The sequence below is a fragment of the Panthera onca genome, chromosome D2, assembly GCF_046562875.1.
Source record: "Panthera onca isolate mPanOnc1 chromosome D2, mPanOnc1 haplotype 2, whole genome shotgun sequence".
In the NCBI taxonomy this organism is placed as follows: Eukaryota; Metazoa; Chordata; class Mammalia; order Carnivora; family Felidae; genus Panthera; species Panthera onca.
Window position 1 is genome coordinate 69,929,526 of NC_138349.1, and position 25,407 is coordinate 69,954,932.

Sequence of the window (25,407 nt, forward strand, 5' to 3'; positions counted from 1 at the left end):
TACACGGCCAAGCCGGCCACTGTACTGTGTGCGTTGGAATACAGAGCAAGCTACGTCTGTGGCGTTTCTGGTTTCTCTCTTTTCAAAGGGAAACATCGGCTGCCAAAGGAAGGGAGGTCAGAACAACCATACCCTTCAGTAGGGGAGACCAGTTGTCCCAGGAGATTTCCTTCCCTTCTTCTGATCCCCTGTGGGGCTGGGTCCCCCAAGGTGCAGAAGTCCTGCCAGAAGCCCCCGGGCCAGGCTTCAGCATCAGCTGGGGACATGGGATCTGGCGGCACTGGGAGTCGTTCCCCACTGGGCCCAGATGTCCTCTTAATGGTTTACACACCCTCTCTGTATCTGTTTCTAATTTTCAGGCCACAGAGCCAAGTGTGACATCAAACATCCCTCGAACTCGTCGTCTTGCAGAGCCAGGTTGGGGGAAAAGGAGTCAGCTGTGAAGAGCGGTCTTCTTCTCTTGCCCCTTCTTCTGTCTCATGTTCTCGTCGCAATTCTTCAGTCTAAAATTCATTTTCAGGGGCGCCTGCGTGGCTCTGTTGGTTAAGCGTCCGGCTTCGGCTCAGGTCATGATCTCACGGTTCGTGGGTTCGAGGCCCGCGTCAGGCTCTGTGCTGATGGCTCGGAGCCTGGAGCCTGCTTCCGATTCTGGGTCTCCCTCTCTCTCCACCCCTCTCCCGCTCGCACCGTCTGTCTGTCTCTCTCTGTCTCTCAAAAGTAAACATTAAAAAAAATTCTTTTAAATAAAAAAATAAAAATAAAATAAAATAAAATTCATGTTCAAAAGCCCCCAAGTCGTTTCTCAGCAGCAGACTGGGCACTGAAAAGAGGGATGATGGGAAGGTGGGGCCCACCTGCCTGGCTTCCCCTCCACGCCTCCATTGCCACATTCTCAGAATTCCGTGCCCAAGTGTTAAAGAGGAGGGCCCTGAACACCATCCTGGGCCACAGCAAGAGTTTAAGTAGCTTGGACTCAGGTAGCCCTGGAACAAACAGGAATCCCCCAAGCTCTGTTCTTCCTCCAGCTTTGCTATTAATTGGCTGTCCAATCCCAAGCAGAGAGTTAACTCCAGAGCCAACAAAGGGATGGGTGGGTATGGGATGGCCTGCTCCACAGGGGGTTGTAAAGGGTTTCAGAAGGAATTCATCAAATTTGAAGCTCCTTGGAAGGAATAATGAGGCCAGGTCCCTGAATGTATTACAGTAGGAGGTAAAGGGGGTGGCTCCTTTGAAGGGAAGAGAGGTAGACACTTCTGTGCCACTTTAGGGAAAGAAAAAGAATCAATCTCCCTCTGCCTTCTCTGTAGCACGTGCACACACACACACACACACACACACAGGTAAAACAAAATAAAATAAAATTAATAGTAATAACAATAAAATAGAAATTTCCATCACATTGATAAGTTAGCTGTAGAGGATTTAAAATGGCTTTGGGTAAAGTTTCCCAGGAAAAGGAGAAGCATCCTTCACCATAGTTTGTTCATTGTTGTTTTCTAGAAGCACTCTGGGCCCCTTTACAACCACCCTCCTTACGCATCTCAATGAAGGCCTCAGCATGAAGTCTGGTCAGGCACTCAATCCGGAGGACACGGCCCTTGCAGAAAGTCTCAGGATGCGTGGCAACCTGCCCAAGGGCTCATGTGTTTATTCTCTGCATCCCATGGTAAATTGAAGAGGTTTCAACTGAAATAAAGACGATAGAATGTTAACACATCATGAAGGATTTTGTTAATATGATACAATTCATGTTAAAGTTTAAGGAGCCCCAGATAGCCAAACAATCTAGAAAAAGAACAAATGTGGAGCTCTCCTACTTCCTGATTGCAAAACTTCCTGCAAAGCTCTAACAAGTGCAAGACAGTATGGCACTAACCTAGGGACAGACATATAGGTCAATGGAGTAGAACAGAGAGCCCAGAAATAAGCCCTTGCCTATACGGTCAGTGGATTCTCAGCAAAGTTTCCAAGGTCATTCAAATAATTCTAACTTGGTCAAAGACCTAAACGTGAACGCCAAAACTATAAAACACTTTCTAAAAACTTTTTCAAGTTTGGGGCGCCTTCAGCTCACAGTCACAGCTCACAGTCTGTGAGTTCGAGCCCTGCATCAGGCTCTGTGCTGACAGCTCGGAGCCTGGAGCCTGCTTCAGATTCTGTCTCCCTCTCTCTCTGCCCCTCCGCCACTCATGCACCCACATGCGTGTGCGCTCGCTCTCGCTCTCTCTCAAGAATAAATAAACATTAAAATTAAAAAATTTTTTTTCAAGTTTATTTTCAGAGAGAGCCAGAGAGAGAGAGAGCGTGAGCAGGGAAGAGGCAGAGAGAGAGGGAGAGGGAGAGAGAATCCCAAAATCCCAAGCAGGCTCCTCGCCACCAGCGCAGAGCCCGACGTGAGGTTCCATCTCATCAATTATCAAACTGATAATGACCTGAACCAAAATCAAGAGTCAGACACTTAACTGGCTGAGCCACCCAGGCACCCCTAAAACTATAACACTCTTAGAAGGGAACATAGAAGGCAATCTTCATGACATTGGTTTTGGCAATGATTTCTTAGAAACGACATAAAAAGCACAAGCTTCAAAAGAAAACATATAAAAATAAGACTTCCTCAAAACTTTTGCAACAAAGGACACTATCACGAGAGGGAAACAAAAGCCCAAAGAATGGGAGAAAACGTTTGGAAATCATGTATCTGATAAGGGATTACTATCCAGAATATATAAAGAAGTCTTGGGACTCGACAGCAAACAACCCAATCTAAAAATGGGTGAAGGACTTGAACAAACATTTCTCCAGTAAGCCTGTGAAAAGATACTCAACATCACTAGCCATTAGGAAAGTGCAAATCAAACCACAATGAAATACCCGCTCACATTTGTTAGGATGGCCATTATGTAAAAAGAAAAGATGGGAAGGGAGGGGAGGGGAGGGGAGGGGAGGGGAGGGGAGGGGAGGGAAGGGAAGGGAAGGGAAGGGAAGGGAAGAAAAATAACAAGTGATACATGATACCTGTTGATGAGCATGTGGAGAAAATGGAACCCTCTTGCATTGCTTATGGGAATGCAAAATGGTGCAGCCCCTGTGGAAACCAGTTGGGCAGTTCCTGGAAAAGGTGAACATAAACCTTCCATGTGATCCAGCACTTCGACTCCTAAAATTCAAAAGAATCGAAAGCAGGGGCTCAAACAGCTATTTGTCCATCCATGTTCACAGCAACGTAATTCACGGTAGCCCAAAGGTGGAAATGACCCAATTGCCCATCGAGCAATGGAATGGATGAACAAAATGTGATATACACACCGGGTGGGGCATTATTCAGCTTTAAGAAAAAAGGAGACCCTGACACGTGCCTCAACACGGAAGAACCTTGAAGACATTACGCCGAGCGAAGTAAGCCGGCCACAAAAGGACAAATACGGCAATAATTACACCCGCACGAGGTACCCCGAATAGTCAATTCCATAGAAACGGAAGGTAGAACGGAGCTTACCCGAGTCTGGGTGGGGGGAGAATGGAAAGTTCTAGTCTAATGTGTGCAGAAGGACACCCTACTCTTATCTCACCAGATCGTGAACATTTTAAGTTAATTCTACCTAAAAGTCAGCCTCTTCCATCGCGACTGCTGACAGGGCTGGACAGCCCAGCACAGGCCCACCGGGTGCCGACGTCACATGCTCCCTTTGTGCGTGTTTCACAGGGGGGCCTCCCGAGCCCACCCAGCCCCTAACGGAAGGCAGGCCAGGGGTTTCCAGGCCAAGGTTGCACACAAGGTCCAGATGCCGGCCTCTGCACCCCGGTTGCTGGCTGCCATTTCTGCCTGGGGTCTGGCTGGCTCCGGGCTGGACTTCAGAGAGAAGGGGTTCTCGGGGGCCCCAAACTCTCTTGTCCTTCCTCCTCCTTTTTTCTCCTCTTCTTCTTTCTCTTGGTGCTCCTCTTCCTCTCCCTGGTCTTCCTCGCCCCCCCAAAGCCCAGGGGTAGCTGTCCAGGGTGAGGGACCCCACTGTCCCTCTCCATTTTTACCAGCCATGTTTTGTTTATACCCACGGATCCTCTCCCTTTCTGAGGCCTCGGTGTTCGGAAAGAAGAATCAGAAGGCTTTAAGCCCGCGTCTTCTTCCTCCCCTTCGGTGCCGCACTGAGGGCACGGGGCTCGCAGCCCGGTCGTTCCTGGAGTCGGGGGTGGGGGGAGGGGATGGGGGGAGGAACCTTCGCGCAAGTCGGGATCTGAAAATGTCACCCGTGCGCCACAGCCGCCTCGCACCGGTGGTAAACTGACACCTGGCGAGGTTGAACGATGCGCCCAGGCCCATCAGCCGGTCGGGGTCACTGTGCAAGGCTGCCCATCTGTCGGTGCCAAGGCTGGGTGCCTTCCACCGCAGCCACGAGGACGGTCTGCCTGGGACCCATCCTGGTCTTCGTCCCCATGCTTCAAGCCTGGGAACGCACAGCACTCCCTCCCCTGCCTTTCCAGCCCCTCGGGCTGCTGTCCTGCAGCTGTGTGGGGTGGGCCTGCCCAGCCCTGCTAATTGGACACAGCTGTCCCACCAGCATCCCTGGACTTGGCCGTGAGGCTGTTCCAGCAACACATGTGGTTTCCCGCTGAACTTAGAGTGAAAGTCTCTCCAGCTGGGGGGCCGGATCATCAGGTGGCACAGTGGGGCGGGTTCCTGCCCCCCTCCCGGGGGGCAGAGGTTCCGGTTTGCTGCTTCTCATAGAGACCAAAGCCGGCAGAGATGGTCCCGGCAGAGCACGCACCCTCCCGTCGTTTCGTCTTGCCTCTGCAGAGACCGAGGCCACCTGAAAAACAAGCAGAAACAGAACCAAGCCTTCCCCCCATCATCCAAGTACAGCGTGTTCCCCGTTGACCTTCGGAAAAGATGGGTACGTAGAAAGAAGCAGAAAAGATCGCCCGGCCCTGCCGGGCGGCCCTCTGGCAGCATCTGTGTGTGCTCCCTGCTGACTTCTGCACATGTTTTCTGCTCCCTCCCACCGCCTGCTCGGGCCAGGCCCAGGCCTTCTTTGAGATACAGTAAGGCCAACAGATCAGGAGATGACCGCCAGGGAGAGGAGAGTTTGGGGCTCACGGGACGGGTTTCGGGAGAAAGGGGCACATCGCGTCATGGGCGGCGGAGCACGCAGGGAGGCATCAGGGTGGGTCGGGAGGGAGATGGAACCAGAGGACATGTGGGCAAGAGCCTTTCCTGTGGTTTCTGCAGAAACAGGGCACACAGGCTGAGGGCTGGCTAGCTCGAAGGCTTTCAGGGTCCTACGGCATGTCCCCTGTTGGACAGAACGTCCCTTGTTGTCCGGTACCTGGCCCTAGGCAGGGAGGGCAGGTGGATAGTGGTCCAGAGCAAGGGAGGGATCTAGGGGGGTGGGTCTGGGATGAGCTCTGCATTGGTCGCTCTGCATTTGAAGAGCAGGAGCTCTGGGTCAGGTGTTGACCATCTTTGGGAATCGGTGAGCCCTGAGAGGCGTAGTCTTTCCGGGGTCCACAAGGGCCCCAGATGTCAAAGCATCAGAAAACAAAAAATAACAGCCACAGTTATTTCAGGACAGAAGCCACCTAGATGGGGGACAGTACTCCCCAGGACAGTGCTGGTCCCATTAGGTGCCCTGCCCTTCTTCCTGGAGCCCTCTGCAGGAGAGGGCAAAGTAGGGGGGCCCACCTGCTCCCTTCTCGTCTGTGCTCGGATGGACACGCACTTGGCCCATCCCACCCACCACCCCATGGAGCTCCGAGTGCAAAGCTCTCTCCTGGGTGTTCCCAGCTGGCACTCTCAGGACACAGATGGAAATCCACGAGGACAGGGCCAAAGCAAAGGTCCACACCCCTTCCTCCAGGCCCTTGTCACTGGCCATGCACAGCTCTCTTCCTTTGGGCCGACTGCCCTCCCAGGATGCTTTTCAGTGCTCAGTCCGCCCACAAGGTCACCAGACTCTCAGAGACAAATGCGATCCCAACACTGGACACCCCGTACCTCCCCCCCACCCCCCACACACACCCAGGACCGTTGTGGCCACAGAGTTCACGTCTTAAACATTTCCTATGTCATTAAGAAGTCTTCACAAAACCATTTACCTATTTGCATAATTGTCCACCTTTGATCATGTCCTCATTTCCTGCAAGGCTCCCCACCCCTCACCAGACCTGGGAGGGAAAAGAGGCTTCTGTCAAGGGCTCCTAATGCTTGCTCCCTCCTTCCTGACGCTACGCATGCTCACACACAGTGACAACGGAAGAAATTAATGAGGAGGCACCTTGTAACCACGCCAGGCTGATCGTGCAAGCCTCTCGCCCTTTCCAAGGCTGGCTCTCAGCCAAGACTGTGTCCTGTTGCTCAGCGGAATGGGCAAGGGCACAAAGCTATCCTTTGTGTCTTGTTTTCTTCTGTGGAAATGAAGCCGAGTTCTCTGAACCAGCCTCCCAGTATGCCAGGGCTGGTATTATTACTCCCAGAACGCCAGGGATCTCGTTACTTTTGTGTCCTGCCAGGTGCCCCGCTCAGGGCCAGGCAGGCACCTCGCTGCATCTCCTTGAGAGAAGACTGCATTTTACGGGGACGTAAACTCAAATATCAAGAATAAAATCTGCTTAGTGAGAGCCAAGCAGAAAAGCCTAGAGCAAGGACCTGCCCGGATCCACACCCTCATTGCCCTGGGCTCATGCAAGAAGGGCGAGCGTTTAAGGTCTCCGACCTACCTGAAACAGAATCCAGACAGAGCCCCTGGGGTTAATTTGAACGTGGGGATCTCAACTTGGTAGAGAAGGGTAGAAGATGTTAAGTTCCACGAGTAGTTAAATAAACAAGCTTTGGCTTACCGAACACTGCCAAGTAATTCTTACTGCGCATCAAATTCATCTTATGGGCAGTGAATGAGGAAAGGGGACTGAAGGAAGAGGAAGAGAGATTCAGGGAGAGGAAGCCTCAGACGGGACAGAAAGAGAAATGCAGAGCAGAGAGAGCTGGTGAGAGGCGAGCAGAGGCAACCTTGAGGAGGAAGCCAGGAGGCGGAGGCCCGGAGAAAGAGGCCAGTGATCCCGACTTCTGTTCTCTCTATCATTGAGAAAGCCGAAGGCTGCCAAAGTGACTCAAAATGGGTAGGCTCAGCTGACCCCAGAGAGGAAGGCATCTTCAGGGCAGGTGGTGACAGAGCAAACCAGAGGTCAGCTCTGAGGTGCAGGCCAGGTCGGAGTTGTCAGCCCTACAGGGTGTCAGAAACACCTTGGGCCTCCTGAAAACTGAGATGCCAGGGGCTCCCTGGCTCAACCAAATGTATTCTGCCTTCATATTATTAGTAATTCCATATCCAAGGGCTTGGGATTAAACCTGATTGGGTCCCTTCGCGCATCACCCCTACTCCTGATCCGGGCCCCACATCCCCTACATATTCTGTATCTCCCACCTCCAGGGCCCTCCCCGCCTACTGAAGAAGGCATACCTGAATAAATCATTGTTAACACCCAGCAAAGGGCATAACTATCACATATGGGGCATTTGAGGTGTCAAAAAGTCTACCAGAGACCTTGGGTTGAGGCCCTAAAAATCCCTACGCAACTATAAACGGGGAAGCAGCCTAGTACCTGGGGTTTGATTTGCCCTCCACAGCTTTCTGAGCATGCTTCCCTGGTCACCCCACGATCCAATGCGTCACAGCGGAAAAGGCAGGTGCGAGTCAGAGATCTGGGTTTGATGCCTGACCCTGCCCTTTATGAGCTCCGTGGACTTGGGCAGTTCATTCAACCTCTCCCAGCTTCTGTGTTGAGTTTTAAAATGGTACCAAACCACTGCCTAAGCCAAGCAGTATGACAGGGATAAAGGGCTTTAAGCTATAATTCTCTATAAATGTACTAGAAATCTCAGTTGAGAGGGCACCTCTCCCTAAGGATGGTCAGGATAGATACGATTATTTCAGCTGAGTGGTCAGCGGTGATCCTTGAGGTCAGTCATGTTGGAAGGGCAGTTACCGGGCTGACCAATGACACGAAGAGCTGGGAAGCAGAGAAGGGAACCATGGCCCAGCCACGAGGCTTTGGGCATGGGGCCGTGGAGAAGAAACACAGGGACCACCGGGGATTCTGCCGGGACCCTGAGGATGAAAGAGTGAGAGAGCATCAAGGCCCTGGGTGAGGCTGGCGTCTGTGATAGCAGGAGGACTTCCTCCAAATGCTGATGGCTTTCTGTGGGACACCCAACTCCACGAGGGCCAGGCTAGACCACGCAGCCCATCTCATTTATCACCTCACCTTTCGGCACGAGCAAGGCATGTGTGTGACACATGGTCGTTTCTTCGAGTGATTCAATGCATCAGTCAATGAATCCACAGAAGAAGGCCGTTCCAGGATACCTTTTCTTTCCTCTTCCCTTTCCAAATTACACAAAACCTGGAAGTAAATTTGATGTGGACCCACACGTAGAAGAGACGGTGTTTTCAGTATTTTAAGTGTGCTAAATAAAGAGGCTTAGAAAAAGGAAAACAGAGAGAAAGGGATTTTTAAAGACTGTGTGTGTATGTGGGTGCGTGTATGTGTGAGAGATGGACAGACAGACAAGCCAACTGGCAGACTGACAGAAGCACCCAGATAGGTGTTCCCAAGGATCCTGGCTCCATAAGGGGCAGGGAATTTAAAATCTGGGAGTTGGCCTTTTTCTGCCTCTCCTCTGGCATCTCTTCGTGATTTTCTAGAGAGATCGGCTTAGCGAGCACCGGCTGGCCGCAAAGTGCCATGCGAGACGAGCCTGTGGGAAGCCGTGATGAATGGAGTCCACACTTCATCTGTCACCGGGAAATTGATTTCAGCAAGGCCACTGCTGTTTGAGACCTGGCTATGGCCTATGGGTCTTGAGTTTCTTCTGCCAGCCCTAAAGCGGATGTACTCGAAGGGTGAGACAGAAGCCTGGGAGCCCCCCGAGGGCTTGCAAAGCCGAGGACCAACGACCCAGCGGGTTCAGTCTTAAGTGGTAATTGGGTAAATGTCCGTGAGAAGACTTGTGAGCATCCAACAACCGGAGGGACACCACCACCCCACACCCAGCCACACTCTTTCCTTGGCTCACAAGCCCTCTTCGTGAAAAGAACGTCGAAAGTGAGGCTGGGTTGGGGGAAGTGGTGCTCTGTGGGGTGTGCAGACTTGCTTTTGACATCATTTTGCAACATTGGAGGCATGCCACGGGCCTGACCATCCAGATCTTGTGACCTCACCCTTAGGCCATCCAGCCTTCGCTCCGTAACAAAGCCACTGGGTGCTCACGGCGTTCTCACCTGGTGCTGGGGCCCCACCTAATCTCGCTGCCCTTCAGATGGGGTGGAGGGGAGGGGAAAGGCCACCACATTCCTCTAATCTGTGTCATAGTAGGAGACTGTCTTGTCCCTGCTGCACCCAGTTTGTGGCCTCACTGTGTGCCTTATCTTCTAAGTCTTCCTTGGAAGAACACGATCTTCAGCATGTCTCTGCTTTCTCCGAGCTGAACCCTACTGTGACCATGTTCTTCAAGGCAGAAAGACCCAGAGCGATGGTCTGACAACACTGAGCCTGTTGTCATGGGAGCCTGGAGGGGGTGGCCCTGCGTTCTGACTCACTTTCATAAACACACGTACGAGACACACGTGCACAGAGCGGGCAAGCCTTACCTACCTCTTCTTTTGTTTACTTTTTTATTTTATTTTATTTTTCTTTTAATGTTTTTTAATGTTTATTTGTTTTTGAGACAGAGAGAGACAGAGCATGAGTGGGGGAAGGGCACAGAGAGAGGGAGACACAGAATCTGAAGCAGGCTCCAGGCTCTGAGCCATCAGCACAGAGCCTGATGCGGGGCTCGAACCCACAAGCTATGAGATCACGACCTGAGCCAACTGGGCCACCCAGGCGCCCCCCCCCCTTTTTTTTTAAATTTTTAATGTTTATTTAATTTTGAGAGAGACAGAGTGTGAGCAGAGGAGGGGCAGAGAGAAAAGGAGACACAGAATCTGAAGCAGAGTCCAGGCTCTGAGCTGTCAGCACAGAGCCCGACGCGGGGCTGTGAGATCATGACCTGAGCCACAAGTCGGCCGCTTAACCGACTGAGCCACCCAGGCACCCCCTTGCCTACCTCCTTAATGCCACAGAAAGACTCGAGAATTTCTTACATAGATAAGTATAGTTTCGATCACAACCCTTTCCAATCAACAGCTGCAGTACCAAATAGGAGTCTGGTGGCACTTGTGGTCAGAACTCCGAAAGACGGATTTGGTGGAGATGTTGGCCCAAGGCTTCTGGCAAGGACTTATGTTAGACTTCCTGTGCTTTCCCAGTGCTTCTGTTTGGAGATTTCTTTCTCGGCAAAACGGTCCTCAGCCACAGGTCGGCTCTGCCTTAACCGAGTCTGCTCTGGCTGGTGGGATCGAAGGACACCCACCTCTTCCAAATCCCCTATCCGGGCAGAGATTCTCTCCCGTGGGTCACCAGCCTCGTCCCCACAACCGTCCTGAAGGCCGGTAGTGCATGGCCTCCGTCACTTGCCGGAGGTAGCGAAGTGACCCTAGCACTTTTCATCTCTTAAGAGTTTGATGATTTACATTCAAAGATTTTTTTTTTTTTTTGACATAGGCATCAGGAGCAAAACCTCAGAATGTTTTGGATTTTTGGAAACATATGGTTTCGTGTTATGTTTGTTTTTAGTTGTGTGTGGGTGATGGGGGTGGGCGTGCTTAGGACTCCCAGCATGCCGCTCTTAAGAGTCCAAGCGTCACGGTGAGACGCCCCCAGCTCTCCCTGCACCAGGTCTGCTCCCACGCTCTGCCCACGATGCCTTTTCAGTCCATGCATAAGGAAAGGGGGGCCCCCCCCTAGAGGTTTAGGAACCGACTCTCAGACCCCGCAACAGGTGAGCGGCAGAGCCAGGTTTCAGGCCGTGGCAGGCAAGCGGGAGAGGCCAGATACCCTGACCTCCCTTTCTGAGAGCGTCCCTTGGGCACCGTCCCCGTCCGTCCTCCTGCGAGTCATGCACAGTTGCACCCGTGTGCACGGGACCCTGCACTGGCTTCCCCACCGCGCCCCAGCAGGACAGTGGCAGGATTTACGCCACGGCCCAGTACACCACCCTACCAGGACATGCCGCACCCCTTCGGCCAGCCTGGGCCCCATAAGAGACCAGCTTCAGTTCTCTGAGGTTCCAATTCCCCGGTTACGAAACAGGGATATCGTACCGATCCCGCCTACTGTCAGAACTTCAATTAGGCTTTAATGAAAGGGAGGAGAAAACACTGGCGAACTCACTCCCGGGTCTAGAATGTTCCACCAGGTCCTTATTAAGGTGGTCCGGTCAGCCCATTTTGGAGCTCTAGTGGGCAGGAGATCCCAGAGCAGCAGGCGGGAAACTGTGGCCCATTCTCCTCCACCCCCTGGATTAACAGATCCAAAGAGCTCTCACCACGTGAAAGCTCACCTCTAGGGAGGCAGTGACTTCCAGGCAGTGAATGGGTTTTCCCGCGTGCACAGGCCGAGGCCTCAGTCCTGGGGGCCTGCACGGGGCCTGGAACGTCATGGCCTCTACACGTGGCATTTTCACCGGGAGCGGCCTCACCCTTTTATAAATAATGCCATCTTCTGTGGGTCCTGTGGCCTGAAAGATTGCGAGTAGGAGCTCTGGGCAGAGGCTGGACTTCAACGCAGAGCAGAAGCCAGAACCTCGGGGCTGGCATTCTGCAGAGTCAAATCCTGGGCCTAGAGGCGAGCGTCTAGACCATCGCGGCACAAACTGGTAGCTTAGGGAAACTGTCTGGTCCTCTCCCTGCCACGTCCTCATTCTCTCACCCACCCAGACGTCCCCAGATACAGATAGTATTTGAAATGTGCACAGGATGTATTCTCAAGTCTATGTAAACATTGTTAGCGACATTGCTGTGTCATTGTTAGGGGTGGGCACGCTTTTCCTGCCATAAGTATTTTTAGGCTGATGTATACAGGTCACAGTCTCTGTCACAACTACTCAAATCTGCCCCTGTCGCCCCAAAGCAGCTATAAACAATAGGTAAATGGATGGGCATGGGGCCGTGTTCCAATAAAACTTTATTTACAAAGGCACGTGGTGGGCCAGATTTGGCTCAGTGTCAGGTTTGTTGCCTCGATGCTCTAGAATATAGCATCTGAGTAAAAGCAGGGTGGTTGGTCTACAGACACAGGTGTAGGACAATTCTAGTACCTTCCCCCCTTCCCCACCCCCCCCACCCCCGCCCCACCACGACAAATTCCTGTCTCTAAGTCCCTTTTATGCAAAATTCCTGGGGCTACCCTTAGTGCTGCGGAACCTTTTTCCTGATACGAGTCAAGGCCTCTGTACACGATACTAATTCAGCAAACCCACCTGCCCGTGGGGCGGAAGGAGCCAGAAGTCTAAATTAGTCCTAAAGATCGTCAACAAAGCAGAGAGGAGCTCAGCACTCTTTGCTGTTCAGATAGGAAATGATTTTTCTGGGCTTTCTCCAAAGAACCACGCTGATAATAAACAGATTGATGCCAATTAAAACAAGAAGAGAACACTGACTGTTACCAGGGAGAGAGCCGATGGCAGGCATGTCCCGACTGGAAAACGCTTTGCTGCTTTCTTCTTCCTGCCAGGCAGTGAGGAGAGAGGCGGGAAGTGAGGCCACCAGGACTGAGCAGACAGGCTAGGGACTCACGCGTGGCAGGGAAAGAGGGCTGGTCCCCTCACGTGCCAGGAAGGGCTGCCTCCAGGACAGGACGCCGGGTTCAAAACACAATCGGAGGGATTTAGTTGAAAGATGCTGGGTTTCTGGAAAAGGTCTGTACAATCTCGCTTCCTTGAGATTTCTAAGAAAAGAGGAAGTTTTTTTACTGCTTAGAAGAGGTGGAGACAAGATTTCCTAAGGACAGAGAAGACAAGACTTCTTACAGTTTCTCCCAGTACTATGGTGATAATCATCACGGTGTGGATAAAGGTTATTTTTCTTTAAAAAAATTTTTTTAATGTTTATTTTATTTTTGAGACAGAGAGAGACAGAACATGAGCTGGGGAGGGGCAGAGAGAGAGGGAGACGGAGAATCCGAAGCAGGCTCCAGGCTCCGAGCTGTCAGCACAGAGCCCGATGTGGGGCTCGAACCCACAAACAGTGAGATCATGACCTGAGCTGAAGTCGGACGCTCAACTGACTGAGCCACCCAGGCGCCCCAAGGTTATTTTTCTAATTTATTAAGAGTTTCCTAAGTAGTGCCAGGCACTGTGCTAAATGCGTAATCTCCACTTTACAGAGAAGGAAGCAAAGGTTTGGGATATCTTGTCAAAATCTCACAGTGAGAGAGAGGGAGAGAGATTATCTTAAGGAATTGGCTGACATGGCTGTGGAGACTTGGTAAAGTCCAAAATCTGCAGGGCAGGCCAGTAGCTAGAGACCCAGGAAAGAGTTGCAGTTCGAGTCCAAAGGCCATGCTGGCAGAAATCCCTCTTTTTAGGGGGAGGTCAGTTTTTGTTCTCTTAAGGCCTTCAACTGATTGGATCAGGCCCACCTACACTATGGAGCGGCATCTGCTTTTCTCAAAGTCTACCGATTTAAATAGCAATCTCATCTGAAAAATGCCCTCGCGGAAACATCCAGGGTAGTGTTTGACCCACTACCTGAGTACAGGGCCCAGCCAAGTTGGCACATAAAATCACAGATCCCATCACAGCGTGTACAGCCCCGAGAGCTTGTTAGAAATCCCACATTAGGCTCCATCAGACCTAGTGAGTCAGAATCTGCATGGCGAGTTTGAGAAGCATCGAGGAAGACCACTACTCTAAGACTTCCTACTCGCTCCCCTTTAACACCTACAACAGTTCACTTACTGACTTCTCCTCACTACCTCTCCCAGTGCCCTGCCTGCACCACAGGGAGGGAGAGTACAATCTGGATGTCCCAGGGAGGGCCGAGCCGGAATTCCTGTCCCCTGTTGTAGATCTCACTGCTCCCCTCCTCCCAAGCCCCCTGAGCTCCTCCAGGCCCGACGCCCTGGGATCCTGGGACAGGGCCCCTCTCCTGGTCCACAGGTGCTCAGACACCTACCCCTTCCCCTCCTCCCCCATTGGGACAGACGTCACTGTGAGATGGGAAGACCCCTGGGCTGTGACTCGGGAGAGCTGGACTCTGTTTCTGAGACTTCCAACCCCCTGTGTGACTCCAGCTCCGTTGGAGTCTTTTGGATTCTTTTTGGTAAGTGAACTATGCATTAAGAGAAAACTGGAGTCTCTGAGAATAAAGGGGAGGGGAGGGGCAGCCTCGGCTGAGCCCTACAGCACCCCCCCTTCCCCCCGTCACACCTGCAGGCAGCTCCGGAACGCAAGGCGGTAGACAGCACCCTGGGACCTTGCCAGGACCGAGGAGCCTGAGGTCTCTTTCGGCCCCTCCGTTCTGCTACCGAGTCTGAGGCCCTCGCCCGGCCCAGGCAGCATGCAGGGTCGGGGAGCGCGCACTTGACAAGCGAGCAGTGGGAACTCCTACCCCCGGTTACCCAAACTCAAGTACAGTCTCATTCTGATGTGTCGGTGTTAGGACTTCGGCACAGGAACTGGGGAGGGGGGTGGGGGGCACATGTCACAACAGCCCCCTCCGGCACCGGCAGAGGAGTGAAGGGGACAGAGTGCTTCAGGGCTCAGGGCTCAGGGCTCACCTCCAGCCCGCTCCCTCAGGTACTTCTCCTTTGTTACCTTCCACCACCCCCCCCCCCCCCCCGCCTCGAGGTTCCCCATCGCCTGTGCCCATCTGAGGAGGGGCAGAGGGAGAAGGACTGAGCCTGACCTGCAGGGAGGGGGTGGACAATGACAGGTGGGCGGGGGACGGGGTTCTGTGGCCTCTGAAGACTCAGGCTGCTTGAGCAGGGCCACCCCTGCAGGTGCCCGGCAGGGCCAAAGCCGCTGATCCTCGAAGCTCAGGCGGGTGGTCGGCAGCCGGGAGGAGCGTCCACAGCTCTACTAGGCCATCTGGAATAGAAGCCAAGGTAGAAGGCCAGTCCCCCGACTCGGGATGTGTGGGGACAAGGGGCTAATGCAGACTCAGTAGCTGGAAGACACGAGCACCGGAAACAGCGCAGGAGCCCAGGACTCGATGTTCTGGGCTCGTTGTTCGCCTCATCCCAGGAGGACTGCTGTGGCGAAGACTGCCGGCTATCTCCCAGTACCCATTCTCGTATTCTTTCTTTCGGCCGGGGTTTGAGCAGGGCACAGGGCTGCCCAGCTACAGACTAGATTTCCTGGTCTCCCTAGAGTCGGCGTGTGGCAGTGTCGCCTAAGCCCCGGTCACTGGGTTGTGAGCAGGAGTGCTACGTGCAACTCCTCGGTGACATGGCTTCAAAGAGAAGCTGGTGGCCTTGCTGCCCCGCCCCCCCCCCCCCCCCCCGCCCAACCCCTCTTCTCACAGGCTACAATGCAGATGTGACCCTGTGGCCAGATGTGACCACAGCCAGGGGACAGCAGAGCAGCAAGAGAAGGAACCCGGGTCTAGGGATGGCCTCAGCAAGCGAGCCCGCTCGCCCGGACACTCCCACCTCTGGACTGCTACGTGAGAGAGAAACCGAAGTCCATTCTGCCTTGCCTCCTGGGTCCGGCTAATTCCGAGGACAGGAAAGAAGGATGGGCTTAAGACTGTTTCCACACTTCCTTCCTGCCTGACTAGCTGGGACAGGAGCTGGAGATTCAGGAGGGGAAGGCAGGGGAGGGAGAGAGAGGAAGGGAGGACCGTCCCGCTCGTCAGCACCCCACAGATGCTCTAAGATGCCCACGAGCCCTCGGGGAGCCCCCTGGCTTCATTCCTCCTGGAGGCCTCTGTCCCCACGGGCCTGTCCTATTCCTGTCCCCCTCCCCTCTCCCACTGACACTTTCCGGACCCCAGACTCCCAAAGGCTTCAAGGTGTCCAACATCTGGTTCGATAAACTCATCCGTGCCAATGACAAAGGGTCCAGGGAAAGAAGGTCCTTTCTATTTCAAGTTTGCCAATAATTATTCACAAGGCACTGATGTTGAATGTTGTCTATTGTTTCTGTGTATGTTAAGAAAATGATTTATTTTTCTACTTCCATCTATTAATAAAATAAATAATATAAATTCATTTTTATGAATATCAAAGTTACTTTCTTTTCCTTGGTCTCAAGCTATTTAAGAAAAAAGGAGGGGAGAGGCGCCTGGGTGGCGCAGTCGGTTAAGCGTCCGACTTCAGCCAGGTCACGATCTCACGGTCCGTGAGTTCGAGCCCCGAGTCAGGCTCTGGGCTGATGGCTCGGAGCCTGGAGCCTGCTTCCGATTCTGTGTCTCCCTCTCTCTCTGCCCCTCCCCCGTTCATGCTCTGTCTCTCTCTGTCCCAAAAATAAATAAAAAACGTTGGGAAAACAAAAAAAAAGAAAAAAAAAAAGAAAAAAGGAGGGGAGTGGGGGGATGGGGAAGGCCCAAGGCCAAAGCTCAGATCTTCAACCCTGGGCAGTGGAGTTTCTACGCTCTGATAGCACGAAAGGCCAAGAGGAAGGCTGTAGGCATATTAAGAATGAATTTTTATACAGTTGGGGCTAGTTAACAATTTTCCAAGATAGATCACCTGGATCCAAGAGGTAGTTTCCTCAAGGGCAAGCAAAATCCTATCTGATAAGATTCTGTGCTGTCCCCTTTGTGTGAGAATTTGTTGTTTACCACGGGGGCTTTTGTGAGCAAGAAACACATCGTTTACTGGGGTGAGACACAGGAGACGGTTCAGTTTACAAAAATAAAAAAGAAGCCAAGGTCTTAGCTGATTTTTTTCTGGACAGGAGGGCATAACAAAATGCCCAGAGACCTGTGTCTCCAGAACACGAACAAGTCGGGAGACAATGCTTCTGGGCAAGGGCGGTCCGTAAATGTGTGCCTGTCTCTATCTGAGGATCTCTGCTCTTTTAATCGGAGGACTCCACGAAGCCTTGAAATAGAGGTCAGGGTCATCTGTTTCTATGTTTAAGTCAAGGGTGGGCGTGGGAGGGTGTCCAGAGAATGTGGTGTGGCCCAGCTGAAAGACACTCGTCCCCGTGTCATCCCTCTTCCTGGCCGGAAGAGCCCAGGAGTGAGGAAGAGGAGGCTGGCTGGCCTTCACCCCTTCCCTGATGCCAATGCCTGGCCAGGCTGAGCCAGGAAGGGCAGGAGGCAGCAGAGCCGGGCCTCAGGGGCCCACATGAGCCCACGGGGGTGGGGAACAGCCAGACGCAGTGAAAGCAGAAATAAGGCCGCCGTGGAGGCCGCAGCACGTCTGAAAACAGCTTTGGATGGACCGTGGGGAGAGGCGATACACAGAACATTCTGGGGTTCGGCTCTGCCTTTTTTGCTGCCACCCAAGCTACGCAGCATATGGAAGAAATTTTATTTCTTCTCAAATGTTGATGCTAATTTTGAAATCTTTCTATTCTAACAAGACATCAAACTATATAATGGGAGAACACACAGATTGCTACCCATGTGACAGCTCTCCAAAGAAAAGCCCACATGCTCTGTGTTATGTTGTTCCAGACCCTGTGCGGGGTGGGATTACAGAGCTGCTCGGCTCGGCCCGCACCCTCGGCTCTGACAGTGAGGGAGGCTGCCGCACCTTGACCCTCCCCCGGCCCGACTTGTTCCCAAATGTTTTGTGTGGTGAAATGTCATTCTGCGGGGGTGGGGGTGGGGGGGGGTGGAGCGGGGAAAACACCCACCAGCAGCGCCTTCTGAGAAGCAGGACCCTAATAAGGTTGTTCCTTGGCTGGCTCTCCAGAGAAATGCCCGTAAGAGTGCTGAGCCGCCGAACAGCAGTGCGAGAAGTGTTTAGCAAATGGGTCTTTAGAAAGAGTAAACACGAATTGAACTAGTATTTATACGAAGCATGTCAAAAGTCTAGCAGTTGAGGAGCGGCTCCGGCCTCCCGATCTCCCTCCTTCTCGGCTCCCTTCTCTCTTCCTTCCTCCTCCTAAGCATTATCTTAGTGGTCCTGAACTGCCAAGTTCAGCAGACACGGCTTCCAAATTTTCACCCACAAAAATGAGGTTTGTCCTTCAGGTCCAAGGTAGCTGTCTCACGGATCATAAAATGGTCCCCCTGGCCCCGGCCAGCCTGCACTTGCCGTGTGCCACGGGTGGCCCTGAATGTTCCGGCCCACGGCGTGACCACAGAGCAGACAGCACTTCTCCCTGTGGCCAGGCCTCCAGCCCCACACTTCCCTTTCCAGTCAAACGTTCCCGCTGGGGCGTCCCCCACATGCCTGGTGCTCTGTGCCCAACTTGGGTAACTTCCTGTTGAGTTATTGGACAGGAGCGGCTTGATAGCAGTGGACATCCTCAAGAGAGTCATTCCGGAGGCGCCTGGGTTGGCATCCGACTCTTGATCTCAGCTCGGGTCTTGATCTCAGGGTCTGGGGTTCAAGCCCCGAGCTGGGCTCTACACTGGGCGTGGAGCCTCCTTAAAAAAGAAAAAAAGAGATAATCATCCTGGAAAAGGAGTTTTTGAAAGGATGGGAAACTTGCACGTCTGGACTCCAGGGGCTGAGCTAGGCGATCACTCTCCAGCCCCTGCCTCTTGGAGACACAGACTTACTCTGGGACGGACGCAAGCAGAGGAGACACCCTTCCCGGCTTCAGGCAGACGAAGCTTCTCTTGGTCTTGAGGGCGGGAGGTGGTTTCATATTTTCCTCACCCGTATTTTGTGCAGGCAGAAACTCACATCTTTCCAGCTTCTACTGATTGTCTAAGTAAGAACAATAATGATTATTAGAACTAAGGTTTGCTGATCCCTTACCATGTGCCTTGCCCTGTCCTGAGCGTTTTACGTGCCTTACCTGATGAAATACTCACCGCCAATGCGATGACGTGGTTATGAATGTCCCCATCATATACAGGAGGAACTGAAGAACTTAAATAGAAGAAACTTCAAGAACTTGGATAAGACTGGGAAGGCCATAAGAAGTATTCCAAAGCCAAAGTCCTAGATCATTATACAATCCAGTTTCCTGAACTCTACATTGACAGCCACCCTCTAATGGAGAACCTATTAGCCTCCTGAGTTTCTGGGACTCCTGACCTCAAGGACATGTTCTTGGGTTTCCCTGGTGATGTTTTCGGCCACAAGGTGGGCCCTGGATGAAGAGGGTTCCAGAAGATCTTCCCTAAACCAGAGAGACTGTTGTCTTTGTCTTCAGCCTCCTTCTGCTTTCTTGTCTGCTTTCTTGCCCGGGTCTCCGTCCTTGGCCATTTCTGCCACCTGGGCGCCCACCCAGTCGGTTCTGTAAATCTCTCTTCTGCACATCCCCGACCCAACCCTCTTCCTCGTCGCTCTTGACTCCAAGGCTTTGCATGGGGTTTCTCTAGGTCCTACCCCAGTCTCAGCCTCAGAACAGTGGCCCCCCCTCTGGTCTCATGTCTGCTCTGAGCCCAGCCTGGCCTTTGATGAACCGGGTTTGATGAAGCCTGACAGTCACTGGATTGTGGGAAGTGCTTTCTAATTTAGAGCACATTCATATCCAGGATCATTGTCCTTTCCTCCTCCCAACGGTCCTTTACGATTCTCCTTTATGGTGAAGACACAAAAGCTCAGAGAAACTGAGTACCTTGCACTGGTCTTAGAGCTCCCAGATGTCAGAGTTTGTCCTTGAGACCAGGTCCTCTGGTTCAGTTGCGTTGTCCCCTTTGCCTAAACACTGGCCTCTTCGCTAGAAGTCAGGGTGAGGACAGGTGTTAAGAACCCACCGAGGCAAATTCAGAGAGATGCACCCTCAGTAATGACACTGCCATATGCTCTGGGGTCCAAGAGATCAGACAGAGAAGCTCCTCATAGAGGTAAGTTGTACGCCAAGTGCTAGCACAACGGGGGACAAGGTGCATCAGAAAGAGGGGCGGGGGGAGCATGCATGCGGAAGAGGGGAGATGGGCAGGGAGGAGAGCCAGCCTCCAGGAAGCAGAAAGCACAGTAGCCTGGCTGAAGGGGGCAATTCCATCGGGTAGGGAGGAGTGAAGGGAGCACACGGCCCCCAAAGATCTGGAGATCAGGGAGGCCACCATTTGGGGCTGACCTTAAAGGCAGGAGGGAGGCAGGGGAAGGCTTTTGAGGAAGGAGACAGAGGAATGAGAATGTGTCAGAGGAACATTATGTGGCCGGTTGTATAAATAAACGCTGCAGAGGAGAAAAGCCTGGGGAAGGGAGAGCAGCCAGGAGGGAATTCATTCTAATAATTCAGCCTCCGCCTACGCCAAAGCTTTGGCCAGGTGGGTAAACACTCGCAAATCTTCTCTCTAGTTTGCCAACCCAAAGGGCAGGGCCCTAGGGGTGGGAGAAGCCAAAACCTCTTGCGTTGCCCCCCAGGCCAGTGTACTTAGCCCACTCCAGCTGCCGGGGTGGGGGTGGGGGTGGCTATTGCCTGCGGAGGGAACCTCAAGCTGCCGAGCTCTGTCTGCCTCTGCCAGCTGTTGCCAGGCGCTGGGAGGTTTTGCTCCTCTGAGGCTGACCCACAGACCAGTGACGTCAGGGTGTGGGGAACAGTTTTCTATTTTTAATTTTTATTACTTTCTTATATTAAATATAATTTATTGTCAACTTCGTTTCTACAACACCCAGTGCTCATCCCCACAGGTGCCCCCCTCAATGCCCACCACCCACTTTCCCCTCTCCCCCAGCCCCCATCAACCCTCAGTTTGTTCTCAGTATTTAAGAGTCTCTTATGGTTTGCCTCCTTCCCTCTCTCTAACTTTATTTTTTCCCCTTCCCCTCCCCCTGGTCTTCTGTTGAGTTTCTCAGGATCCACATATGAATGAAAACATATGGTATCTGTCTTTCTCTGCCTGACTTACTTCACTTGGCAGAACACCCTCCAGTTCCATCCACGTGGCTACAAATGGCCAGATTTCATTCTTTCTCCTTGCCAAGTAGTATTCCATTGTATATAGAAACCTCATTATCTTTATCCATTTGTCCGTTGATGGGCATTTAGGCTCTTTCCATCATTTAGCTATTGTTGAAAATGCTGCTATAAACATCGGGGTACGAGTCCCCTGTGCATCAGCACTCCTGTATCCCTTGGGTAAATTTCTAGCAGTGCTGTTGCTGGGTCATAGGATGCATGTGGATTCCCAGGCCCAGCTCCAGCACTGCTGAATCAGAATCCCTTCGGGTGGGTAAGTGAATGAGCTGTTTTGTTTATAGACTCCATTTTTCTAGAGCTGTTTGGGGTTCACAGCAAAACTGAGTGGAAAGTCAGAGCTCCCATTTGACCTCTTTCCCCCCTACATGCCCAGCCTCCCCTCCTCCATCAACATCCCCACCAACAGGGGACAGTTGTTAGAGTTGCCAGCTTTTGAATCTCACCATTCTCATAGGTGTGTGTAATCTGAACTTTTTTTTTAAGTTTATTTATTTTGAGAGAGAAAGAGAGCAAGCATGAGTGGGGGAGGGGCAGAGAGAGAGGGCGAGAGAGAATCCCAAGCAGACCCTGCACTGTTGACGCGGGGCTCAAACTCACAGACCAGGAGATCATGACCTGAGCTGAAATCAAGAGTCAGACGCTTAACTGACTTAGCCACCCAGGAGCCCCTAGATAATCTAAACTTTTAACAAGCTCCCCCAGGTATGTCTCATGCTTTCTAAGACTGACAGTGACTCTCCAGAGGTATGTCCACTGCCTGAGAAGTTGGGGGTGGCCATACTGCAGAAGGAGATAGAACTTCAGAAAAGCACCCCCAGGATCTCTGGGATGTCAGCTGAGACCCCAAGTACCCAGAAAGAACTGACGGGTCTGCACTCAGCGTTCCTGCACAGGATTAACAACCGCTGAGTAATGCATCAGCCTGGGAGTTTTAGAAGCTCCTAGAACCTACCGGAAGTTTTGTGAAGAATCCTCAGGTAATGGTGCGGTTTTGCTGTTTTTGATTGGCTTTGTTTTTGAAGGGGCCAGATTCAAGCCTCCAGATGTGTATTCCAAGTGTTCCGATCCCCCAGTAGGCTGATTCTGGCTTGAGTCCCTGTTAGTCATTGCTGGTACACAGAGAAGCGATCATCCATGACAGTAGCATCCTCCAGCGCTCTGAGCTTGCCAGGACCAGGATCCCTGGACCACCCCCAGGGCTCAATGACGCACAAGGCTCATGTCAACAGTCTCCAGCACTGATGAGGCATCAGCCCTTGAGTTAACCCAGGGACGCCTGGTGGTCAGGCTACCCCCTGGGACACACCCCTCAGGGCCTCCTGCTTATCGTCCCAGGCTTTCCTGCCACCAGGATTTGTTTTATGAACCTTGCTGAGCGCGCTGAGCGCCCAGCTTCCTCAGCGAGGACAGAGGAAGTTGAAGCAACTTCAAGTCAGCAGCCCCAGGATGTCTCGATGTTCACATCAACTGCTCTCCATGACAAGGGCCCTTTGTTGGGTGGGTTTAGGAAACGGGGCATCTAGGGCAAGGTGGCTTCATTTCAGAATGAATCCCTGCAGCCCCAGCCTGCATCCACTTTCTGCTGGGGAGGTAGATCACCCCTGGGTACTCTGGAGAACAAGGTCAAACCAATCCCTCTCCTTTGGGTTCAACTTTCTTATTCTTGGGGACTCAGCACACCTCTATGGATTTGTAGGGTCACCTTTGCCACAAATCTTCGCTCATCAGATTTAATCCAAGGCAAAGCCTTAATGGGGAACGAGGTTTGAAGGAGAGCCACTAAACTACCCCTGAAGCATGGGGAAGAAGAAGCTTTTTCAAAGAATAGACTGCAAAATAGCATCGATAAGACTCATAGACCATCCCCAGATGTGAGCAGCAGAGTTGGAGGCTGGGCTTTGCCGAGGGTAGGGCATGCTTTGGTGAATTCATTACCTTGAATTCATCCTTCTGCCTTCTGCAAAGAATAATTGGGGCAGCCAAAATCCAACCAGGAGGTGTATACTCCTCTATAAAATGTGAGAGAACCTCTTAGGATCATGGCCATGGGGCTGTTGCTTTCATGGCTTAGGTCAGCTGGATGCGAAAAGAGCAGGGCCTTTGTAACGCAATCATGAGGTAACTTCAAGGTTTGTCTCGCCCTCTCCTGCAAACCCACCAATGGGGCTGGCTCTTCCAGGGCCTGGGCAAAGGGGAAAGGCCATAGCTCATGTCTTCACCCGTGAACAAGGAGTTTGCTGATAATCTGAGTTCCATGAATGACCGTAGTTCAGTTATTAACACATCCTTTGTGAATCTCATTCAAAGTGAAAACTCAGGCCTGTTGTAGGCAGGAAGCCTGCAGAGAGAGCAAGGACATGGTTTACTAGTCAGCTTGGGTGGCCATAACAAAGAACCATAGGCTGAGTGGCTTAAATAATGGAAGTCTATTGTTTCATGGTTCTGGAAGCTGGAAGTCCACAATCAAGGTGCTGGCAGGGTTGGTTCTTTCTGAGGCCTCTCTCCTTGGCTTGTGGTCAGCTGCTGTCCCTGGTCTTCCCTTAATCTAATGCCTTTTTATCAACATACCAGGTTGGATTAGAGCCCACCCTAATGGACCCATTTTAACTCCATTGCCTCTTTAAAGACCCTATCCCCATCGATCTATGTGTCTATTTTTATGCCAGTACAATACTGTTTTGATGACTACAGCTTTGCAACCGTGATGCCTCCAGCTTTGTTTCTCCTTTTCAAGATTGCTTTGGCTATTCGGGGCCTTTTGTGGTTCCATACAAATTTTAGGATTGTTTGTTCTAGCTCCGTAAAAAATGCTGGTGGTATGTTGATAGGGGTTTCATTAAATGTTGTAGATTGCTTTGGGTAGTATAGACATTTTAGCAATGTTTGTTTTTCCAATCCATGAGCATGGGATGTCTTTCCATTTCTTTACGTTGCCTTCAATTTCTTTCATCAGTGTTTTATAGTTTTCAAAGTACAGATCTTTTACCTCCTTGGTTATGTTTATTCCCAGATACTTTGTTGTTTTTGGTGCAATTATAAACGGGATTGTTTTCTTAATTTCTCTTTCTGAGGCTTCATTATTAGTGGTAGGAATGCAACAGATTTCTGTATGTTGATTTTGTGTCTAGTGACTTTAATGAACTCATTAATCAGCTCTAGTAGTTTTTTGGTGGAGATGTTAGGGTTTTCTATATACAGTATCAGGTCATCTGCAAATAGTGAAAGTTTTACTTCTTCCTTACCAATTTAGATGCCTTTTATCTCTTTTCATCTGATATCAGCCATAGCAATATTTTTCTAGATATGTCTCTTGAGGCAAGGGAAATAAAGGCAAAAATAAACTATTGGGATTACATCAAAATAAAAAGTTTCTGCATAGCAAAGAAAACAATCAACAAAACTAAAAGGCAACCCATGGAAAGGGAAGAGATATTTGCAAATGACATACCTAATAAAGCATTAGTATCAAAAATATATAAAGAACGGATACAACTCAACACCCAAAAAACACAATGCAATTTAAAAATGGGCAGAAGACATGAACAGACATTTCTCCAAAGAAGACATACAGATGGTCAACAGACACATGATAATGTGCTCAACATCATTCATCGTGAGGGAAAGGCAAATCAAAACTTATAGAAGTGAGATATTACCTCACACCTGTCAGAATGGCTAACATCAAAAATACAAGAAACAGCAAGTATTGGCAAGGAATGCAAACCGGAACAACAGCATGGAGGTTCCTTGAAAAGTTAGAACTTCCTTATGATCCAGTAATTGCACTACTGAGTATATACCCCCCAAAAACAGAATCACTAATTCAAAAACGATACATGCACCCCTGTGTTTATCGCAGTATAATTTACAATAGCCAAATTATGGAAGCAGCCCACGTGTCCACTGATAGACAAATGGATAAAGAAGATGTGCATACACAAAGGAATATTATTCCACCACAGAAAAAGAATGAAATCTTGCTACTTGCAACAATAAGGGTGGAGAAAAATAAGTTAGAGAAAGACAAATACCGTATGATTTCACTCATAGGTGGAATTTAAGAAACAAAACAAATGAGCAAAAGGGAAAAAAAGAGAGAGATAACCAAGAAACAGACTCTTAGATATAGAGAACAAATTGATGGTCACCAGAGGGGAGGTGGGTGGGAGGGGTTGGGTGAAGTAGGTGAGGTGATAAGAGGGCCCTTATCATGATGAGCACAGTAATGTATAGAATTGTTGAATCACTATATTGTACAGCTGAAACTAATAGAACACTGTATGTTCAGTGTTCTGGAATTAAAATTAAAAATTTAATTAAAGGGCACCTGGGTGGCTCAGTCGGTTAGGCGTCCGACTTCAGCTCAGGTCATGATCTCACAGTTCATGAGTTCGAGCCCCGCGTCGGGCTCTGTGCTGACAGCCCAGAGCCTGGAGCCTGCTTCGGATTCTGTGTCTCCTTCTCTCTCTGCCCCTTCCCTACTCACACTCTGTCTCTTTCTCTCTCTCTCGAAAATAAATAAACATTAAAAAATT

General features: G+C 51.2%; 1 long non-coding RNA gene across 1 annotated transcript; it reads right to left on the bottom strand.

The window, feature by feature from the left end:
• Nucleotides 1-819: 819 nt before the first annotated feature.
• Nucleotides 820-6,320, bottom strand: LOC144613158 (uncharacterized). The gene is made up of 3 exons (XR_013550462.2): nucleotides 6,088-6,320; nucleotides 3,016-3,157; nucleotides 820-1,686 (listed from the first exon to the last, which is right to left on the bottom strand). It is a non-coding gene; the product is annotated as an uncharacterized LOC144613158 (long non-coding RNA).
• Nucleotides 6,321-25,407: the final 19,087 nt, after the last annotated feature.